This window comes from Panthera tigris, chromosome B2 (genome assembly GCF_018350195.1).
Source record: "Panthera tigris isolate Pti1 chromosome B2, P.tigris_Pti1_mat1.1, whole genome shotgun sequence".
NCBI classification, from domain to species: domain Eukaryota; kingdom Metazoa; phylum Chordata; class Mammalia; order Carnivora; family Felidae; genus Panthera; species Panthera tigris.
This window is the reverse complement of record NC_056664.1, coordinates 50,520,997-50,543,313: the sequence shown is the minus strand read 5'-3', so window position 1 is coordinate 50,543,313 and position 22,317 is coordinate 50,520,997. Positions and strand designations below refer to the sequence as shown.

The 22,317-nt window shown below is 42.1% G+C and overlaps 1 protein-coding gene across 3 annotated transcripts in view; it reads left to right on the top strand.

The window, feature by feature from the left end:
* ELOVL5 (ELOVL fatty acid elongase 5) overlaps positions 1 to 22,317 on the top strand; it is a 74,558-nt gene that overhangs the window by 12,719 nt on the left and 39,522 nt on the right. Inside the window, exon 1 of one of the 3 annotated variants that reach the window (XM_042986563.1) lies at positions 3,524 to 3,839. The exons of the other annotated variants lie outside the window; for them this stretch is intronic. The gene's annotated coding sequence lies outside the window, so the exon portion shown is untranslated. Of the gene's footprint in view, positions 1 to 3,523; positions 3,840 to 22,317 lie in introns of those variants that run through there. 3 annotated transcript variants of the gene reach the window in all.

Here is a 22,317-nt window from a genome sequence, read left to right as displayed (position 1 = left end):
CATCCAGTGCTCATCCCAACAAGTGCCCTCCTCAATGCCCATCACCCATCCCCCCCCCCCGCCCCCTCCAATCAGCCCTCAGTTTGTTCTCTGTATTTAAGAGTCTCTTATGGTTTGCCTCCCTCCCTCTCTGTAACTATTTTTTCCCCTTCCCTTCCCCCATGGTCTTCTGTTAAGTTTCTCAAGGTCCACATATGCATGAAAACATATGATGTCTGTCTTTCTCTGCCTGACTTATTTCACTTAGCATAATACCCTCCAGTTTCATCCATGTTGCTGCAAATGGCCAGATTTCATTCTTTCTCATTGCCAAGTAGTATTCCATTGTATATATGAACCACATCTTCTTTATCCATTCGTCAGTTGATGGACATTTGGGCTCTTTCCATAATTTGGCTGTTGTTGAAAGTGCTGCTATAAACATTGGGGTACATGTGCCCCTTGAATCAACACTCCTGTATCCCTTGGATAAATTCCTAGTAGTGCTATTGCTGGATCATACGGTAATTCTCTTTTTAAATTTTTGAGGAACCTCCACACTGTTTTCCAGAGCGGCTGCAGCAGTTTGCATTCCCACCAACAGTGCAAGAGGGTTCCCGTTTCTCCACATCCTTGCGAGCATCTGTTGTTTCTTGAGTTGTTAATTTTAGCAACTCTGACCAGTGTGAGGTGGTATCTCGGTGTGGTTTTGATTTGTATTGTGCCTTCTTTTAGGAGAAGTTCCCAGAAACTGCCCCTGGATAATTTTGCTTGTTTCCTTGGCCAGAACTTCAGCATGTGGTCACGTGAAGCTGGCAAAGTCTCATTTGATCCTGGCCATAGGCAGCCAGAAGTCTGCTACTCTATATACAGAAATTAGGCAATAACGCTCAGTCTGTACCACAGGTGGTGGATGAGATTGACAGTCCTGCCCATGTGGAATTTAGATTCAGGAGAAGATACTGACAGATGAACAGATACGAGTACTGCAGTGATGGGGACTATGTGACTTCATGTGAATGAGAACAAACAGGAAGGACACCAAATTAATACGGGATCAGGAAAGCTTGCCTGGAGAAGCAGGAATCTGTCTGATGGAAAGAGGAAATAGGCCAAATATTCTAGCAAAGGCTCTGAAGAGAGAGAGGCAGGTGGCTAGGGAAGGGAGGAACATGGGAGGAACTGAAAAAATCAGTAAGGAAAACCAGAGGAGGAAGCAGAGGCCTGATCACATGAGCCCTGGGAACCACACTGAGGAGTTTGGACATTTTTCTGAAAACTTTTAACCGATAGTGAGGAGGTGAGTAACCTAGAAAGATGTCTTTTGGGGGTGGGGAGCAGAATAAGCCTTGAGGCAGAGATGATCCATCAGGAGGGAGGGCATTACCAGAACAGTGGCTTTGGGGATAGAGAGAAGTGGATGGATACAACTCCTATCAGTTTCATGGAGTTTAAGAACTGGGAAAGAATTTAGAAATAACCATAGTCTGCTTTTTCACTTGAGAGATGATGAAAGCAAGGTTAAGCATTTAAATAGCTTGCTCAGGGTCACCCAGCTAGCTGTGGAGCAGCACCTGGAAACTTTCTCTGCCTGAACTCGTTCCCTTAGGTCACTGCTTGATATGCCAGTTTGGCCGAACAGGGCATTGTGGGCATTCAGAGAAGGCAGAGTTAAAGAGAAGCTAAGCCACTCTGGAGCTGGGCCTTAAGAGATGAGAATAATGTGCACAGGAGAATGGACAGGGGCCTCTGGATAGAGCAGATTACCTGAGCCTGGGTGTGGAGCTCAGCTGTGTTTGGTGCTCCTGGGTTCTGCAGTGTGAGTACAGCTCTAGAAAACTTCAAGGAAGTAGTAGAAGATAATGCTGCAGAAGTATTTTGAAATCATGGTAGCCTTTAATATAAGACTAAGTGGATTAGACTTAATTCCTTAAGCAACAGGGAGCCAGTTAACGCTTAGTATCAGAGGACTTAATGTCATCTTGACAGCAGCGTCTGCATTTTGTTTAACTTTTGCCTGTCTCGGTGCTTTTGCGGGTGGTTGCGGTCAGCGGAACAGCGGCCCCCCAAAGATGGCTGCGTCCTAAGTCCCAGCACCTGTGAATATGTTAGCTTACAGGCAAAGGACAATTAAGGTTGCAGATGGAATTAAGATTGTTGATCAGCTGACTGAAATAGGGAAACTAGCCTGGATTATCCACGTGAGCTCAGTGTAATCACAGGTGTCCTAAAATGTGGAAGAAGGAGGCAGGAGAGAACCAGAACAGTGGCAGCACAGGGAGACTTAGCCCAGTGTTGCTTGCTTTGAAGGTGGATGTAAGGACTGGGAACCAAGAAATGCAGGCAGGAAGAGGATTCTCCTATAGAGGCTTCAGAAAAGAGTGCAGCCTTCCTGCCACCTCTGATTTTAGTCTATTGAGACTCATTTGGGACTTCTGATCTCCTGAAATGTAAGGGAAAATTGTGTTGTTTGTTGTTGTTTTTTTTTAAATTTTTTTTAACATTTATTTATTTTTGAGACAGAGAGAGACAGACAGAGAGAGACAGAGCATGAGTCAGGGAGGGGCAGAGAGAGAGGGAGACACAGAATCTGAAGCAGGCTCCAGGCTCTGAGCCATCAGCCCAGAGCCTGACACGGGGCTCGAACTCACGGACCGCGAGATCATGACCTGAGCTGAAGTCGGACACTTGACCGACTGAGCCACCCAGGTGCCCCAAAATTGTGTTGTTTTAAGCTGCTTACTTTGTGGCAGTGTGTTACAGTAGCCATAGAAAACTAAAACAGTGGTCGGTATTTGTTTACCTAGTGAATGAGAGCTGTGCTTGAAGAAAGATCAATGGGACAGATTCACTTGTAACAGGGATTGGCAAGGAGGAGGTTCTGGGGGCCGAGTAGAAAACTGTTCTGGTAGAGAGGTGATGGGGTGAGACTGGAGGGGGAAGGGGTGGGGATGTGGGTGGGTGAAACTGCAGAACCTTTACAGGACTCGGACCCGAAGCCCTGGTGGCCCGGTATCCAGGGCAGGCGAGGAATGGAGCATACTTTGGGTGCTGGACTCTGGGGAAGGTTATGGGGCTAGTAACAGAAATAGGGGAATCGGAAGAGAAGGTTATACAAGTATAATGAATTCAGTTTCTGGCTTACTGACTCTGAAGTTCAGGAGCACCACACATGTGTAGGTGGAGAGAGATCAGAGGCAAACTGGCCCTTGATGTCTGGAATTGGGATGCAGGAATGGGCGTCATTCGTTGTGATTTTTATCTGTACTGTTTCTTGAAATTTCTCCAGTATAGAGACTTGGCAACCCTTTTTTAAAAATCCAGTTACATTATATTCCTTAAAATTAAGGAGTTTTTCCTAGTATTCTACCAAATTATTTTTGCTGCCATTCGAATTCCTTATACCCTGAAATTTTTTAATAAATACAATTAAGGTAATACTAAGTAAATGACCAATACATTTAAATAAGCCAAATAAAAATAAGTATCAATTTGCTGTTGAACTATATGTACACTTAGTTTAGATGTGGTTACATCTGGAAAGTTATGGTTTCCAAATTTCTTGTTTCTTCATAAAGTGCTTAGTTGTAATGATTGAAAATACAGCCTATTTCTGAGAAATGGGAGAGAAACCATCTCATGGCAACTATGTAGAATGTGTTGAGATTACAAAATTTTTTTCTGTGTATCACATTGCCTTCTGACCTGTCTGTCGTTGCTGTTTTATCTGTTTCATCAGTGTCCTTCCACTTGGTGGCATTTGCACCATGTAATCGAAGCTTAAAAGAGAGAAGAAAGATGTTTCAATGAAGACTGTGCTGAATACAACTTAAGTTTTTTTAAGCCTATAAAGATAGGAGGTATGACTAATAATTACTTCCATAAGCCACACGTGAAATCACTTTGATTTCAATGAGATACTTCTACTTCATTCTCCAGAAAAGGAAGTAAGATTGAAACAAGAGATCTCATTCATTGACCAACTAAACTTTCTTTCTGCCCTTTGATTCGATTAAGATTTATGCATGCTAAATCGTGGGTTGTCATTTACATTAATCAGTATCTCTGTAAGACAGAGCTCCCGAAACATCCGGAGAGCAGTCACCAAGTGCACCACAGTTTGCAGCCCTGTTGAGAAGGAGGTGAGGGAGGAGGAAATGTTGATCCTGTGCTGCGTGCTTTAACAGTTCAACTATACTCTCCACTGTAAACAAGGTCGTGTGGCTTTTCTCCCCCTTGAATTGAATTCTCGTTTCCCCTAATGAAACAGTCTGCTTGGCTTATAGGCCTTTCTCTGTAACATTTTCCAAACTAAGAAAGCAACTAGAGATAACATTTTGTAGAGAGAAACCTACAGATGACTGCTCTGTGGCTATGACCTGAAGGTGAATGCTCTGAGCTCTAGTTGAAAAGCATGATGGAGTCTTCATAACAGATGGGAGTATGTAATGTACTCCCAAGTAAGTGTTAAGCTTCACACAAGATTTGTTCTCTCATTGTCACTGCTCTTTTCAAATAAATATGCTTCAAACAGTGGAAGTCATGCTTGGAGAGGTGAAATGTCACTCTCAGATTCTTATTTTAGAGGAGAAGGGAGTGTCATGTAATTTTCCCCTTCTTTCAGTCATATTCATTCTCTGTCTCTCTGTGCTGACCTGCTTTTTCTTCCTTCGGCTGGGACTCTGCTTTGCTTCTGGTAATTATATTCCTGTACAATACCAGGGCCGTGCCTGCACCTGACACCCCATTTAGAGGAAGAAAGGAGGTGAGCCCACAGGCCAGCCAGTGATGCCGCCAGTAGATCGTGGCCGTGCCGCAGCCCGTGGGGGGGAAGCTTTCTGTCTGAGGAGGCGGCATTTTGAAGTTTTGAAAAACCTCCTACTTGCTGGCTTGAACTGAATTGCTAAATGAGTCAAAGAAACCTGGGACCTGGTGAAAATTGGACAACTGAGGTGACAGCAGACAAAAGGAAAGTGTTTTTGTTAAAGGTGTTTTGCTGTGGCAAATCGAAGTCAGGAAAATGAATTTTTGACTTCCTAAGCTAGCATTTTCTCTTTCTATAAAAATGTATAAAGGCATCAGCTTTTTATATAGTGGTTGATGAGTGAACATACTCTGTTTGCAGAACTGTCTGATGTGATTTAGCCACAGCAAATTTGGATCTCTCGTAATTTATGACTTAAAATTTTAGTCTTTGGTAAGAGTTTCCACAAGGAGTATCCTCATTTGAAAGGGAAGTTAGTATCACACTTTGACTAAAGGAACTTCCAGAGTTTTTATGTCCACATAGTAACGTGAAAATCAGCTCATCCTGTTTGTGTTGGGTGTCTCAGCGTACCATATTATGTATAATGTGATGAGCTGGTAGAGAACAAGTAAGAACTTCATTATCTCATGGAGTACTTTAAAATATGTTTATTATAAGGTTTATTCATTATTGTTAGCCTCCTTTCACAATGACTACATTAAAAAAAATTTTTTTTAATGTTTATTCATTTTTGAGAGACAAAGCATGAGCAGAGGAGAGGCAGAGAGAGGGAGACACAGAACGGGCTCCAGGCTCTGAGTTGTCAGCACAGAGGCCAATGTGGGGCTGAAACCCACGAACCATGAGATCATGACCTGAGCTGAAATCAGACGCTCAACCGACTGTATAATGACTTCTTAAACTTTGTACTCCTAAGTTAAATTTAACCCCTACTAAAGTATAAAGACAAAATCTTTTTGAAGTGTATTTGGGATATTTGCCGCTAAATTTATAATATAAATTCATATAAATTTGTAATATCTTTTTAGAAATAAAACCTTATAAAGAAGGAAAGATTCTGTATGCAATTCTTAATACATTAGCTCTCAAACTTTTGGTCTTAGGACCTACACTTTTAAAAAGTATTGAGAAGTCAGAGCTGTTGTTTATGTGGGTTATATTTTACTATTTACTCTATCCGAAATTATTCTTAGATTGTTTTTAAGTAACGATTTGAATAATACATCTAAAAATAATGAGCCCATTACATGAAAACCTAAAAAAACTATATTTTCATGAAAAATATATTTTCCAAAACAAGAAAATTATTGCAAACAGGCATTGTTTTGACATTTTTGCCAATATATTACATATCTGGCTTAAGGAAAGAGAGCTGGGTTCTTTTATCTGCTTCTACATTCAGTGTTTTGAGCTATCATACATCATGCAGTCTCTGAGACACTTTACAATGATGAGAGAGATGAGATTAAGCAAGTAATCTCTTGGTAATGTAACACAAATAGTTTTGGTCCTGTGGAACCCAAAAAAAGGGCCCAAGGACCCTTAGTGGTATCTGTGCTATATTTTGAGAACCTCTGTTCTAATCAGATCCTATTTATTTTATTTTAAATTTTTTAGCACACAAGTGGGAGAGAGAGGCTGGGGGGCCGGGAGAGAGAAAGAAAGAGAATCTTAAGCAGGCTCTATGCTCTGCGTGGAGCCCAACACAGGGCTCATCCCACGGCCCTGGGATCATGACATGAGCCAAAATCAAGAGTCAAATGCTCAACCAAGCCACCCAGGCACTCCTATTTTGTTTTTAAATAAGGACTACTTTTCTACTTTGCTATGAAAACATTTTTTTTTTCCTTATTTCAGCACCGATTACCTCCTGTTTCTCTCTGCCTGAGTAAATTTCTTGATTTATGCCACAGGATCTCTAAATGTCATCTTCATATTTGAACATCATTAGGTAGACTCATTTTGGTCGTTTTATCAAATAAATGTGTGGGGTACCCTATTGAGGATAATATTTAAAAGTAAATCCATGTCCTCTAACAGTATTGGTCACTTTTGTGGATGCTCATGAAAGACTGTATTAGTCAGTTTTTTTAAATCCAAAGTAGAAAGGGGTAAATTCCAGGATTATAGTCTTGGGGCACCTGGGTGAGCATGCGACTTTGGCTCAGGTCTTGATATCGTGGTTTGTGAGCTCAAGCTCCACGTCAGGCTCGCTGCTGTCAGCACAGAGCCTGGAGCCTGTTTCAGATCCTCTGTCCCCCCCACCCCCACCCCCCCGTCTGCCCCTCCCCTGCTTGCATTCTGTCTCTCAAAAATAAATAATGCTTAAAAAAGAAAAAGAGATTAAGGTCTCAATTGCATAAATAGAGCTTTGTAGATGTTCATTTTATTTTTTTATTTATCCTGTTTGCTATTTATGCATTATAGTATTTGGGCTTTTGGGTTGGCTGTCTTTTGGAATAGTTTTTAAAATAGGTGGTTTCTTCTTTTGTTCATGCCTATTTGATACTACTTTTTGTTGCTCTTGTTGTTAACTGTTGATTTTGGGCAGTGCTTTTGCTTTAATAAAAATTTGCTGCATCCTGTCCCACTTCTCCATCTTGTTCTGTTTACCCATTTAACCTTAATAATTTCATGTGTTAAAGGTTTCTCTAGCCTTTTTTGTGTAATGTCTGATCATGTAGAGCTCTAGTTTGGGAACTAGTAAACCCTACGTGTGCCTCCTTTATTTTACTCTAGCGGATTCTTTCAAAATGTTTATCATCTCCAGTTCTATGTTGTCTACACTGGGTGCATATTGAGCTGCACTATTTCTATATACCAAGATTTTCTAAGGGATATATTTTGCACTGACCAATGTAATAGTCACTAATAGCCACAGGTAGTTATTGAGCACTTGAAATATCGCTAGGGCAACTGAGTAACTGAGTTTTTCCCTTAATTAATTTACATTCAGCCGCGTGGGGCTCCTGTCCCTCTTATTGGGCAGTGCAGCTCCAGGGATGTCTGGATGTTTTTTTAATGACTCATGCCTGGCTCATTCCTGACCTCAGTTTCTTGCAGGCTCATCTATTCATTTTTACAACCCTTTTTGTATATCTTACCAATTTTAGAGCAGTTAAGTTTCACTATCTGTAGACTGCCTTATCGCTGGAGAGGGAACTAGAGGGAGTATTGGAGCTGAAGAAATGGAGGCTGTTGATGTTGGCTGCTTTTTATGAGGTGTTGAGATGCTTCTAGATGAGATTTAAGGGGAAAAGAAAGTTAAGGGAAGGATTTTTAGGCTGGGAAGGGGTGAACGGATCTGTCAGCAGAAAAAGGGAATTTAAAGGTAAAAGGAAATGAAAGTTGGGGCACCTGGGTGGCTCATTCGGTTAAACATCCAACTGTTGATTTCGGCTCATATCATGATCTCAGTTAATGGGATCGAGCCCTGCATCACGCTCTTGTGCTGACAGCACAGAGCCCGCTTGGTATTCTGTCTCCCTGTCTCTCTGCCCCTCACCCACTCTCACTCTTTCTCTTTCAAAATAAATAAACATGAAAAAAAATTAGAGTTGAATAAGTTCTTGAAAGAGGCAGAAAAGGATCCAGATTGCAAGTAGGAGGAAGGAGAGCCACTCTTTATGAATTTGAAGGTAAAGAATGATTTTTTTTAAGTATTTGAATTTTTTTTTGAAATTCACATAATAACCATTTTAAAGTGGACAATTCAGTGGTGTTTAGTTGAACCACAATGTTGTGCTCCGTCACTTTTTTTCTAATTTTTTTTTTTAATGTTTGTTTATATTTGAAGGAGAGAGACAGAGTGGGAGCACGGGAGGGACAGATAGAGAGGGAGACACAGAATGCAAGGCAGGCTGCAGGCTCTGAGCTGTCAGCACAGAGCCTGATGCAGGGCTCAAATTCATGATCTGCGAGATCATGACTTAAGCCAAAGTCAGAAGCTTAACTGACTGAGCCACCTAGGCGCTCCTGTGCTCCATCACTTCTGATTTCAGAACATTGTTATCCACCCCCAAAGGAGACCCTGTGCCCAATAGTGGTCACTCTGTTCTCCCCGCCCTGCAGCCTCTGAGCAACAGCTTATCTTTTTATCTTTCTGGATTTGCCTGTTCTGCATATTTAAGTCGAATCCTACAATATGTAACCTTGTGTGGGTGGCTCAATCAGTTAAGCATCTGATTCTTGGCTTGGGGCAAAATCTTAACGATTGTGACATCGAGCCCCATGTTAGGCACTGCACTTGGCATGGAGCCTGCTTGGGATTCTCTCCCTCCATCTCCCTCTGCCCCTTCCCTGCTTGTGTGCTCTCAGTCATGCATGCTCTCTCTCTCAAAACAAAACAAAACAAAACAAAACAAAAACAAAAAACCCTTAAAAAAATGTGACTTTTTGTATCTGGCCTCTTTGATTTAGCATAATGTTTTTGAGGTTCATCCAGGTAGCAGCATGTAAAAAGTGACATGACTTAAAGAGAAGGAGTTTTGGGGTGCCTGGGTGGCTCAATCGGTTGAGCATCCGACTTCGGCTCAGGTCATGATCTTGCGGTTTGTGAGTTCCAGCCCCGCGCCGGGCTTTGTGCTGACAGCTCAGGGCCTGGAGCCTGCTTCGGATTCTGTGTCTCTGTCTCTCTCTGCCCATCCCCTGTTTGTGCTCTGTCTCTCAAAAATAAGCAAATAAATGTAAAAAAAATTTTTTTTTAAAAGAAGTGTTTAACATTTAAAAAAAAAAATGGAGTTTTAAGGAGGTCATCTTGGCATCCCTGAGTCTCAGCAAAACCATCAGTTCATCCAGTTGGAGTTACCTAGAATTAAGGCTCCACAGAGATAGATGAGGATCAAGAGCATTTATGGAGTGGCCGACCATGAGGTCCAGTCTGAGCAGAGAAATGCATTCCCAGGGGCCAGAGCAGGGGAGGTGGGGAGCCGAGGTCTGAATCTCCTGATGCTAATAACCAGGAGCAAAATGACTGCCATGGGGGAAATGGGAAGGAGTGGATAGGAAGGAACTTGCTTTAAGAGGGAACGGAATGTCCTGTTTCAAAATAGGGTAAATTTAGGGTCACAAGTTAGAGAATAGATGTGGAAATAGGAGCCCATGTAAAGTGGGGGTTAATGTCGTGTGTTTGTCACTCAGGGTCCCCCAGGACTGCTCACTGCGGCGAGCAGGTGGGCAGACCCAAGTTTCTAAGGAGGCAAGTAAGGTGGAAGGCCTCCCGGGTGGTGACGCAGAGCCTGCTGCTGTCAGGTCTGCTCACTCAGCTGGAAGCGAGGTGGTAGGAAGCGGACCTAGAGTTTCTTTGTGCTTCCTCTGATGAAGTCGAGTCAGCCATTCTGGTTGGTGCTGAGATTAGTGATGGAGGCCAGTAGTGTTGACAGCAAGTCTGCATTCCTGACTGTCTACAGAATAAAGTTTTAAGGACTTACTGGCTTTACAGGACCTTCCCCCATTTTGTCCCGAGTCTGCTTTCCAGCCTCACGACCCAGCACACCACCCATTCCGCAGATAGACCATGGGTACCCCCTGTGTCTCAAGCACTGAGCTGTTGGGATCTGGTGTACCAGACCAGGCGCAGCCCTCAAGCCTTAGATACTGATTAAATATTCATTTGCATTTGGGGTGTGATTGGAGAGTAAACCGAAGGACCTAACCTAGCCTGGGGCTTTGAGGGAGGAGTCAGGGAAGATTTCTCTGGGGTAACTGATCTTTAATAGGAGGGTTGCAGACTAAATAAAGGGAAGTAGGAAGTGGGGCAGGCAGACAACGGCATTTCCATGCGCAGGATCTGCCAGAGTAAAGGCTGCAGTGGAGAAGAGAGAAGGAAGCAGGTGTGGTTGGGGTGCAGAGTGAAGGAGGGGAGGGCAGAAGCTGAGCTGGAAGCCGGGGTGAGCCAGTGCATGAAGAGGGCACTCATAAGCTAAGTGAGCGATTGTACGTTACATCCAAGATCAAGGGACATAGTTGCATCCAAGATGGGGCAGGAGTGGCCTGATCAACTTTGCTGGTTTAAAAAGAATACTGTGGTGCATTGCGGAGATGGATGGGCAGGGATGGGACTGGGTGCCTGGAATCCCGCTGGGGTCCATGTGAAACACAATGGTGCCCTGGTCTGGAATTGTTGCACAGATGGGAAGCGGATGTGATAAGGATAGCAGGAGATGGTACCAGCAGGTGAGGAGATGACTCAAGTGCTCTGCTACCCTGCCCCTTCTTCCTACTGTATCTTTTCATGTCTCCATACCCCTTTTGGTGCTGTGCCTTCAGCTTGAAGTACCCATCAACACTTGGCCTCCTGGGCCTTCCACCTTGTAAAACCCTTCATAACCTGGTCACATACCACCTGTGTGTAGGCTTCCCCTGTGTCCTGTTCAGAAGCAGTGTACTTCACAAATATTTAGGGGGCTGTCACATGTTTCAAAGTGCTTTAACTCGTTGCTGACTTGATCTTCTAGTGAAGGCGGAGTGTTGTCACCTGCATGTCAATTATTCAAGCTGCTTGATCAAGTTGAGGTAAAATCTGAAACATTCCTCAGGCCCGCCCAGTATTGTAGTTCTTCCCACAGTATGGCAGCCTGTTTATCCCTCCACCCCTTGGTATTTAGAATACCCTTCCCTCATTCCTTGTCCTGCCCACACCTATTAATCCTGTGTCAGGTCAAGCCATTGCTCTGGGCTCTCTTCATGTCCCAACACCAGATCTCTCTCTCTCTTCTTACCACAGCCCTCACCTCTTTGGTTCTCCTCTTACTGGTTGCTTTTGTGGTGTTGACTTTCCATGTATATGTAATCCCAGTTATGGTAGATAATTACAGACTCTTTCAAAGTTTTCTCCATCCAAAAGAGTACCTGTAAATAGTTGGCATGTGCAAGTATTTACACATGGCTTCTAGTCCTAATAAATTCCTACAAGTGATAGATAAGATATGGGCACTTCAAAAAAATCAGCATTTGGATATAAATATCATACATTTGGCTTGTGACATGGTAATGGGTAGCCTAGAATTTGTGTTTCAGATGATTAATGCCCAAATGATTCTACTTGCTGTTTCTTTCCATAAATTATTTTGTGCTGGGATAGAACATCTAAACATGTGAGAAGTTGGTCAGTAGTAAATTGAGTGGGAAACAAATGGAATTTTGGAAGAGAAGTTGGAAACTGACCTTCCTGAAAGAACTTAACTATGGGATAGGATTTTCACATTAGAAAGTAGACCTGGAGGGTGGGGCAAAATTGGGAGACTTTAACACAGTGCTCTCCTGCCTTTATTCAGGCTGTGTGGAATAGGGTTATCCATGTCTGACAAAATCCTTGTCTTCAGGTGGATTTGTGCTCCCAGCCATTGAAGAGAGGTAGGATGTTACTTATGCAACATCCCCATGGGCCTGTTCTTTCATATGTCAAACCTATGCAAATACTTTTATTTTCTTTGTAGATAAATTTTGATTATTATTATTAAGAGGGAGAGTTTACATGAGCAGGGGTGGAGCAGAGAGAGAGAGAGAGACAGACAGACAGAGAGAATCCCAAGCAGGCTCTAGGCTCCTACCTGTCAGCACAGAGCCCAACAGGGGACTCAAACTCACGAACTGTGAGATTACGACCTGAGTGGAAGTCAGACACTCACCCGACTGAGCCACCTAAGGTTCCTCCCCCACTCATGCTCTGCCTCTCTCTCTCTCTCTCAAAAATAAACAAACATTAAAAAAAAAAAAAAAAATTAAAGAGCTCAAGTTGTAGAAGCAGGCGGCCAGGGTTTGAATCCCATAAACCAGGCACAGGCTCAGTGGTAGTGTGCAGTAACTTCTAGTGTGTAAGCCTCCATTTTCTTTTCTGTAAAGTGAGGAAATAACCCTTTACAGGGTTACTGAGAAAATTAAATAGTGCATGTGAAATGCGTGATATGATGCTTAGCAGTACTAAGTGTTCAGTGTTAGTTACAATTATGATTATCATTGTTGTGTTTTCTATTTTTAATGATGTTACCATCCCCAAGCCAGGGACTCTCTAAAGGAAGAATATTATGGTTTCATAATGAAATCCTCTTAACTCATTAGTGAGGCATTACAATCTAGAATGATGGGAGATTTGTTTGATGCTGGAACAAATTAGGCCAGAGTTAATGCCATTTCATCCTATTAGACCTTGGATAGCTTATCCTAGGGCCTGCCTGACATTTTGCTGATCAAGTTTTCCTCTCATTGTGACTTAATTCTTGGATTGTGTGCCTCTTGTCGTCATGAGGATTTTTGTGACCCAAGTAGCAGGTGGTTCATTTCTAAATTGAAGCCGTTGGGTCTTATGCCACTTATTTATTCTGGATGTGGTGACTGAGCTAAAAAGTGTGGGCAAGAGAGAGGACTCTTTGGGGTTTTTCATTTGCATCCTGTGAAATGTGTATGAAATTCTCTGTGAGCAAGTCAAAATATTTTTCTAATTGCCTAATCAGTTCCTCCCTCATGGATTGAGAAAAATCAGGCTGTTTCATGATACTTTATTGACAACACTAGTAATGACATAAACTGAATTTGGCTGTTTCTGCTACTGATTAGCAAAAAATGACCTATCTTCTGCAAAATGTTATGTACACAGTTAAAAAACCCAACTGGTAGTCTTCTTACTTTGAGTTATTAAATTCATGAAACATTTGGGTGGGTTTTTTTGCTTCTTTTTAACATTTGCTTATTTTAAAGCTACTTTAATGACCCTCTCTTACTAGAATCAAATTTACTGTTGTTTTATAGGGCTCCTTTGTGGTTGGGTTATAGATAAAATTTTTAAAAAGAATAGTCCATGTGCCTAGACAAAATAGAAACTCAACAAATGCTTTATCCTTTTTTGTTAATTTTTTTTTGAAATTTACATCCAAATTAGCATATAGTGCAACAATGATTTCAGGAATAGATTCCTTAGTGCCCCTTACCCCATTTAGCCCATCCCCCTTCCCACAACCCCTCCAGTAACCCTCAGTTTGTTCTCCATATTTATGTCTCTTCTGTTTTGTCCCCCTCCATGTTTTTATATTTTTGTTTACCTTCCCTTATGTTCATCTGTTTTGTCTCTTAAAGTCCTCATATGAGTGAAGTCATATGATTTTTGTCTTTCTCTAATTTCACTTAGCATAATACCCTCTAGTTCCATCCATGTAGTTACAAATGGCAAGATTTCATTCTTTTTGATTGCCGAGTAATACTCCATTGTGTGTGTGTGTGTGTGTGTGTGTGTGTGTGTATACACCACATCTTCTTTATCCATTCATCCATCGATGGACATTTTGGCTCTTTCCATACTTTGGCTATTGTGGATAGTGCTGCTATAAACATGGGGGTGCATGTGTCCCTTCGAAACAGCACACCTGTATCCCTTGGATAAATACCTAGTAGTGCAATTGGTGGGTCGTAAGGTAGTTCTATTTGTAGTTTTTTGAGGAACCTCCATACTGTTTCCCAGAGTGGCTACACCAGCTTGCATTCCCATAACTATACTTTTTAAAATCCATGCTTGTTGTAGCTAAAGTTTAGCATGCAGAAATGTTCATTGCAGTGTTATTTTAAAAGAGTAAAACTTAGGGGTGCCTGGGTGGCTCAGTGGGTTAAACATCTGACTCTTGATTTCAGCTCAGATCGTGATCTCATGGTTTGTGAGTTTAAGCCCTGAGTCCCATGTTGGGCTCTAGGTTTACAGCATAGAGCCTGCTTGGGATATCTTGTCTCCCTCTCTCTCCCCCTCCCCTGGTGGGGGGAGCACAGGCACATTCTCTCTTTGTTTCTCGCTCTCTCTTGCTCTCTCACAAAAATGAACAGACTTAAAAAAAAAAAAAAAAAAGGTTGGGGACCACCTGGGTGGTTCAGTTCATTAAGCAGCCAAATCTTGACTTTAGCTCAGGTCATGATCTCATGGGTGATGAGTTTGAGCCCCATGTCGGGCTCTGGGCTCACAATGCAGAGCCTGCTTGGGATTCTCTCTCTCTGCCCCTCTCCCCACTTGTGTGCACTCTCTCTCTCTCTCAAAATAAATAAACGTTAGAAAAAAAGAATAGTAAAAATTGAAAACAGATTAAATGGCTAATAATAGAGGAATAATTAAAGCATTTATAGAAGTCTTGTTCCAGAACTCAAATTAGGTTCCTGAGGAAAATGATTGCTACAGTGTTGAAATGCAAGATTATAAGTATGGGCTTTTTTATTTTCTACTTATTTAAAAAAAATTTTTTTTAATGTTTATTTTGAGAGAGAGTGTGCTAGCAGGGGAGGGGCAGAGAGAGAGAGGGAAAGAGAGAGAGAGAGAAAGAATCCTAAGGAGGCTCCCTGGCAGCACAGAGCCTGACACAGGGTTGGAACCCACTAACTGTGAGATCATGACCTGAGCCGAAATCAAGAGGCAGATCCTTAACCGACTGAACCACCCAGACACCCCTAGAATGGGCTTTCTTAAAGTACAGAAAAAAGTAGAAGAAATAGATTCATATTTTAAATATTTATATGTACATTATAGAATATTAACATAGCTCCTTGCTAAATGTTTTACATGAATCATCTCATCTGAAAGTATGATTTTTATTCCTAGTTGAAGGGAATATCCCAGATGAGACTGAGGCTTTCAGAAGTTAACTTGTGCACCATCACTCTAATAAATGGTAGAAGGGAAATATGGATTCTGCTACATTCTTCGTTGCTTTTACTTTTTTTTTTAAATTTTTTAATGTTTATTTTTGAGAGAGAGGGAGAGACTGTGTGAACAGGGGAAGGCAGAAAGTGAGGGAGACACAGAATCTGAAGCAGGCTCCAGGCTCTGAGCGGTCAGCACAGAGCCTGATGCGGGGCTTGAACTCACGAACTGCGAGATCATGACCTGAGCTGAAGTCAGATGCTTAACTAACTGAGCCACCCAGGTGCCCCTGTTTTTACTTTAAAATGATACAAGACAAACAAACAAACAAAAAACCCTTTGCTTTTCCAAATTTCCTGCAGTAAATATCTCTTTTTTATTTTTATTGTAACATTGGAGGGGCAGTAGGTGTGGTAGTTAAGAGAGCAGGCCCTGGCGTTGGCCTGGATAAGTGGCTCAGCTGCTCTCTGCCTCAGTGTACTTATCTGTGCAAAGGGGATGTGTGAAAGAGTGATAGGAGAATTAAGTGAAATCATCCTTGGATATTTATAGCAGAAAAACTACTGACTCATTGTAGGGACTGAGTATTAGTTGCTATTACAATCATTATGATCCTCAAAGAAATGGATTTGAAAATAAGAAAAAAATCACTTGAAATGGTGGGCTGGTTAGGTTCTCAGTGGTTATTAGCTTCGCATGGAGAGATGTTAATGTGATAGGAGAGTGGCTTGAGAAGCCACCCTGTAGCAGTGATTAGCAGACCATTTAGTAAAGGGAAATAGCAGCTTGCTAAAGAATTCAGCCTTGAGAAGTGTGTTGTAATTCACGTAGTAACATAGCGGGCTTAATGTCGTTTTTTTGGACAAGGGTGCGTGAATCCCTAAATAAAGGTATGGCGTAGGTCCCAACATAAGCTTGAACTTCTTGTACTTAACGTCATGAACTCAGTGCACAGCTCATCTTCTAAATGTCTTCCCTGGAAGAGAACATGTCAGTGTAGTGAATTTTCAGTAATTTGCACCCCAGTAATTCAACAGGCACATCTGAAACTGTATCATCGATCTGTGATTAACTAGACTAGTAGTAGAGCAGTACATTTCTAGATGGCCAGAACTTTCCCTGCTCCTTTCTTCCAGCCTGCTTGCCCCAGTGCTCCCTGACTCCTTTGAGTAGCAGCACCCCATCCAGGGTGCAGAGTGGGAAGCCAGAGCTTGGACTCCTTCTTCTCCCTCACTTGGCCCGCCCCTGGACATCTCTTCCCTCTGGCACCTGCATTCCCTCCCTGACATGGCCTTAGAGAGTCTTCTGTCCATGGCAGTAGTCTTCTAAGTGATGTGACCTTCATCTCCCCTTCTTTACAGCCTCCTGCACACCCCCAGTCCTGCTGTCCCTCCCCAGCTTAAAACACTAGAGCCATTACCTGCTCTCCAGCATTTTTCACCCCTCTCCCCTCTATCCCATCCTCCACTGGCAAGCCTTAACCCAAGCATTACTCTGTGAAGCCTCACCTGACCCACTTGTCCCTACGTAAAATTGTTCTTTTTTTACTCTCCCATTTCCCCCTGTACGTCCTTTGTCAAGGCACCTCTGTCACTTTATTACAGTTATTTATCACTTCTCTCTCCCTTGCTAGACTCTGACCTCTCTGGAGGCAGAGTTATTGTCTTGTGGATTTCTCTGTCGTGATGCATTCAGTGTATGTTTGATGGATGTTTGCTGCTGATAATAACAGAGCTGCGATGAATTGAGGGACTGTGCATTGTGCCAGGTGTTTTATATAATCTCATTTAATTCTCCCAACAACCCCATGAGGTATAAGCATTATTTTGCACATGTTTATAGATCAGGAAACTGAGGTCTATACAAGGTAGCAGCTTTCCAAGCCTTTTATGTTACAGTGTTGTGTCAGAGCACAGGATTATAATTCATTTTATAAATATTACAGATTACATTTTCTTACAGAAATATTGAGACTCTGTAGTCCTACAGGTGCCATTTCACTATCAGTTAGGTGATGTAGGGCCGATCTGGAGATCTATCAACCGCTTACAGCTAGGGTTCTTAATTTGGCGACAGGGGGTCCCCTAGGATTTAGAAGACTCTAAATGGTAGTTTTATCATTTGGAGAGAGAGAGGAGGTCTCTTTTGTTTTAGTCAAATTTTTACAGTTGGTGTGGGATCCCCAAAAGGTTAATAACTACTGATGTAGCATTATTTCTATAGAAAATAGAATTTTCCAAAGACCAGAAGATTAGTTTACAAGTTAACATCTGGAACATAGCCTTTTCTTTCACCAAGATTATGTGTTTTGATAACTTAGATGAATAAAAATGACTCACCTCGGATATCAGCTGTTTTGTTGTTTTGTTTTTTTTTTAAGTATTTGTTTTTGGAGAACCTGGGTGGCTCAGTCAGTTAAGTGTCCCGACTCTTGATTTCAGCTCAGGTCATGATCTTGTGGTGGAATCGAGCCCCGTTTCAGGCTCTGAGCTGGGTGTGATATCTGCTTAACATTCTCTCTCTCCCTCCTCTCCCTTTGCCTCTCCCCTGCTCTCGCTGTCTCTCTCTCAAAAAAAAAAAAAAAAAAAAAGCCCTAATGAGAATTACTGTTTTACAGTGTCTAAAGAAAACTAAGCTACCTAGGTGCCTTGTTAGATCTTAAATGGCAAGTTGCCTCTCTGGTATGGACTGAATGTGTGTATCCCTCCCCACCAAATTCATACGTTGAAGTTTTAACACCACCCCCCAGCCTGTCACCCCATCCCTACCCCCAGTGATTTGGTATTTGGAGGTGAGGCCTTTGGGAGGTAATTAGGGTTAGGGGAGGTCATGAGGATGCCCATGATAGGATTAGTACCCTTCTAAGAAGAGACCAGAGTGCTGTGTCCCCCACTTTGTGAGGAGACTGTTGGAAGGTGCCTGGCTGTCTGCAAGCCAGGAGGAGAGCACTCAACAGGAACTTTATCTGCTGGCACCTTATTTTGTCTCAGCCTCCAGAACTGTGAGAAATAAATGGCCGTTACTGAAACCACCCGTCTGTGGGATTTTATTATAGCAGCCTGAGCTAGAACCCTCTCCCTTCCCTTCTCCTAGATGGTGCCCTGTATTGTTCTTGTCTGTGAAAAAAAATCACTGGAAAAAACCATAGTACATTTGTAAACATGTCACTGCTTCTGTAGTCACACTAATTTTCTTCAAGTAACTGTTTTCCTTTGATTCTTCATAGGAAAATGTGATAGCTTTTCCAGATCAAAGCAGGATATTAAGTATCATTTTATATGTATCGCCCCCTCCCACCACCACCACTAACTAAATGTTCTTGCCTTTCAGAGATGGGGGGGCTGTTGAGCTGTTTTGCTGATTTGTGCTAAATTTGTGTTTTGAAGTGAACTGACAAACATGGATTCCAAAGCTAGATTTCTGAGCTTATGGGAAAGGACCGTGTTCTCTTGTCTCTACCACCTACCGTAATCCCGTAAACATATCTAGTATTCAGTAAAGGCACGTTGTTAAACAATGATATATGCCATTCTGCAACCTAAATTCTTTGCCTAAAATTTTCACCTGATCGACATCTCCCAGAAAGAATTTTTGATAAGTTCTGTGCACAAATAGGTGTTTGTTTTTTCCTCCTTAACTATGTTCTTAATTTTCATTTGGGGACTTGTTAGTGTCTCTCTCTTGGTGTTCTGGCTGTAGGTGAGCACCTAATTGACTCCATGTTAATTTGATCTCTGGCTTCCCTTTTTTTCATTTTGTTACAGCAAAAAATGGCTTTTATGACAGCTCAGAGTTGAATATTGGTACTTGGGGAGAATTGAAATGAAGGGGAAGTCTTGTTATTAACCAGTCAGAATATCCAGTTACATTAATATGACTTGCTAAAATGCTTGCATTTCCACTAAAATGTAATCACCTTAGGGCCCAATTCTCAGCACTTCATCTTTAATGGTTGTCAAGGGGGGGGTTAAACACAGTGGTGCACCTGTTGAAAGTAGCACTTGGTGAAAAGAAGCAAAGCATTGCTAGGAAGAGATGGAGATTTGTCAGAGAATTTCCAGAGAGCTGCAGAAGAGGTCATCTCAGCCTTTTCTGGAAAGCTGTCCTCCGGAGAGCCTCTACGGATCACACGTGTGACCACTGCGTGCAGCTCACCCCACCGAAGCGCAAAAGCATGTCACAAAGGACTCCTTCATGTTATAAAAGTGCTTCTTTACCACTTTCCTTCTCAGTGTATTGACACAAAAATGACCCAAAAGGTAGACGAAACCACAGTTTTGATCTTTCATAGTGCAATAAACCTTTTATTAATATCTTTCATTATCATAAAACATCTAGAATCTGACAGCTCACAGCGATTGCTATCTAAAGTTTTCTGCATTCCATTTATGAGGATGGAAAGTTGCAAGGAAACGACAGGTTGCAGGAACTTATTTAAACTATAGAGGCGTAGTGTATTTACAGGTTTATCCCAATTCTCCATGCCTGCTCATCTGCAGTCCAATAAAACGGGATTCGGCATTCATCATTCAGACTCTGAAACACTCAGATTACAAAATGCCTCAGAATTGTGAGAGATTAAATTTTATTTAGGAAGATTTTATTAGTTTTTGGTTGTTGTTTAAGCTTGACACCCACCGTGGGGCTTGAACTCATGACCCTGAGATCAAGGGTCACATGCTGTACTCGCTGAGCCAGCTGAGTACCCCTAGGTAGATTTTATTTGATATATTTAGTCATTTTCTTATGCTATGAATACTGGCCCATGTAAGCTGTATGATCCCTCAAAGTGAATCAGAACATGAGGCTGATCCAAAAAGTATTCCCGGGGCACCTGGGTGGCTCAGTCAGTTGAATGTCTTGATTTGGGCCCAGGTCATGATCTTGGGGTTCGTGAGTTGGAGCCCCGCATCGACCTCCCTGCTGTCAGCCTGTCAGCACAGAACCTACTTCGGATCCTCTCTCCACCACCCCCCGCCCCTCCCCCATTTGCACTCTCCCAAAAAATAAGTAAAATATTTTTTAAAAAAAGTATTCCCCATTGCCTGGGTAGTCTGGATATAAATAAGCATTTACTGAGAAGTTCTGTTAGACTGTGAAAATAAAACTTAAGGTAAAATACCAGTATTTAGGTCAAGGGTTAATCTTTCATAAATGGAATCATATTTCACACAGTTCTTTCCCAGCACAAACCTTCCTTTACTATTAACAGATGTCAGAAGGTCAGAGCCGTGTGTCATTGGATTGGGGAGGGGTTGTAGGGAATGGTGTTTTGAGTTTTTGTTTTTTTTTTAATCACAAAGCTTAGTCTTATTTATTGGTTTGTTTTCCTCACTTTTGTGGATCTTTCTTTTTTTAATCAAACTTTTTATTTTGAGATTATTCTAGATCCCCAAGCAGTTGTAAGAAATAATGAAAGATCCCAAGTACCCTTTTCCCAGTTTCCCTGCGGAACTGTAGTCTCGTGTCACAAGCAGGATACTGACATTGTCACAGTCAATATACAGACTTCTAGCCACATCTGCTTGTCTCCTGCCTTTGCACCATCTCTAACCCCAGGCAGCCGCTCATCTCTTCTTCACCTCTGTCAGTTTGTCATTTCAAAATTATCATGTACATGGATTGGCATTTTTCACTCAGCATAATTCTCTGGAACTTCATCTAGGTTGTTAATGTGTATCACTAGAGTGCTCTTTTTTTTTTTTTTTTTTACTGCTGAGTAATGTTCATGGTATGATTTTTTCCAGTTTGGGGCTATTATGAATAAAGCTGTGACCAGGTATAGGTTTTTGTGTGAACATAGGTTTTCATTTCTCTAAATGCCTGGTAATCTAGAAATGGGCTTGAGATATAGAAAGGTTTGTGGTTTTTATTTTCATAGGGGACATTTCAAAATATATTTTGCAGGTCATGAGCTGACAAAATTATAGTTTTAAAATATACTTAAAACAAAATCAACTGCAGGGTGATCTGCAAAGAGCCCAAGATGTGAATATAGTAATCAACTCTTCTCAGTGTGCCTGGGACTTTCCTGGCTCTTTTTTCCCCACTTACTTTGTATCTCAGGAAACCCTGGAATTCCAATAACCAGGACAGTAGGCCACCCCTAGTTATAAAACCTACAGAGAGGCAACTGGGTGGCCCCATCAGTTGGACATCCGACTTCGGCTCAGGTCATGATCTCACGGTTTGTGAGTTTGAGCCCAGCGTCAGGCTTTGTGCTGACAGCTTGGAGCCTGGAGCCTGCTTCATATTCTGTGTCTCCCTCTCTCTCTGTCCCTCCTCTGCTCACGTTCTCTCTCTCCCTCCCTCAGTCTCCCCCTCCCCCCCCCCACTCTCAAAAATAAGTAAAGGTTAAAAAAAATTTTTTTTAAACCTGCAGATAAGTAAATGACTGTTGTTTGACCAAGTTACCTAAACTCTGAACTTTTAGTTTCCTCATCTAAAAAATAAGGATAATTCCTTACTGAGTCTTTGAAAAGCTGGGTATGCAGTTAATCAAAAAAAGTTAGCTTCAGGCTAGTAACAAAAGTATTATGTTGTTTTCATAACCCAATTCTATACTTTAGATAACAAACCTTTTCATTTTCTTAGCAGTGCCAACTCAATCAGGATGAGGGGAGCATTTATTCTTAAGCGCTGTCCTGACAGTTGGTGCCTTGATCATGTGTCAATAAGCAACAGGAATGCTAACAAGGGAGAAAGGAGAGTAGATGTGGAAGAACCTCCCCTCCCAACCCCACTGACCTGTTAGTTTCTAAGCGTTGCTTGCATCTGTTGCTGAGTAACAAATTATTGTGAAGTTTAACAGCTGAAGCCAGCAATCCTTTGTCTCCCTCAGTCTGTGGGGTTCAGGAATCCCACAGAGGCTTAGCCCAGTGGTTCTGGCTCAGGGTGTTTCAAGCAGCTAAAGGTGTGCTGCCCCCGTCTGAAGCCCCCTGGGGCCAGAGGTCTGCTGCCA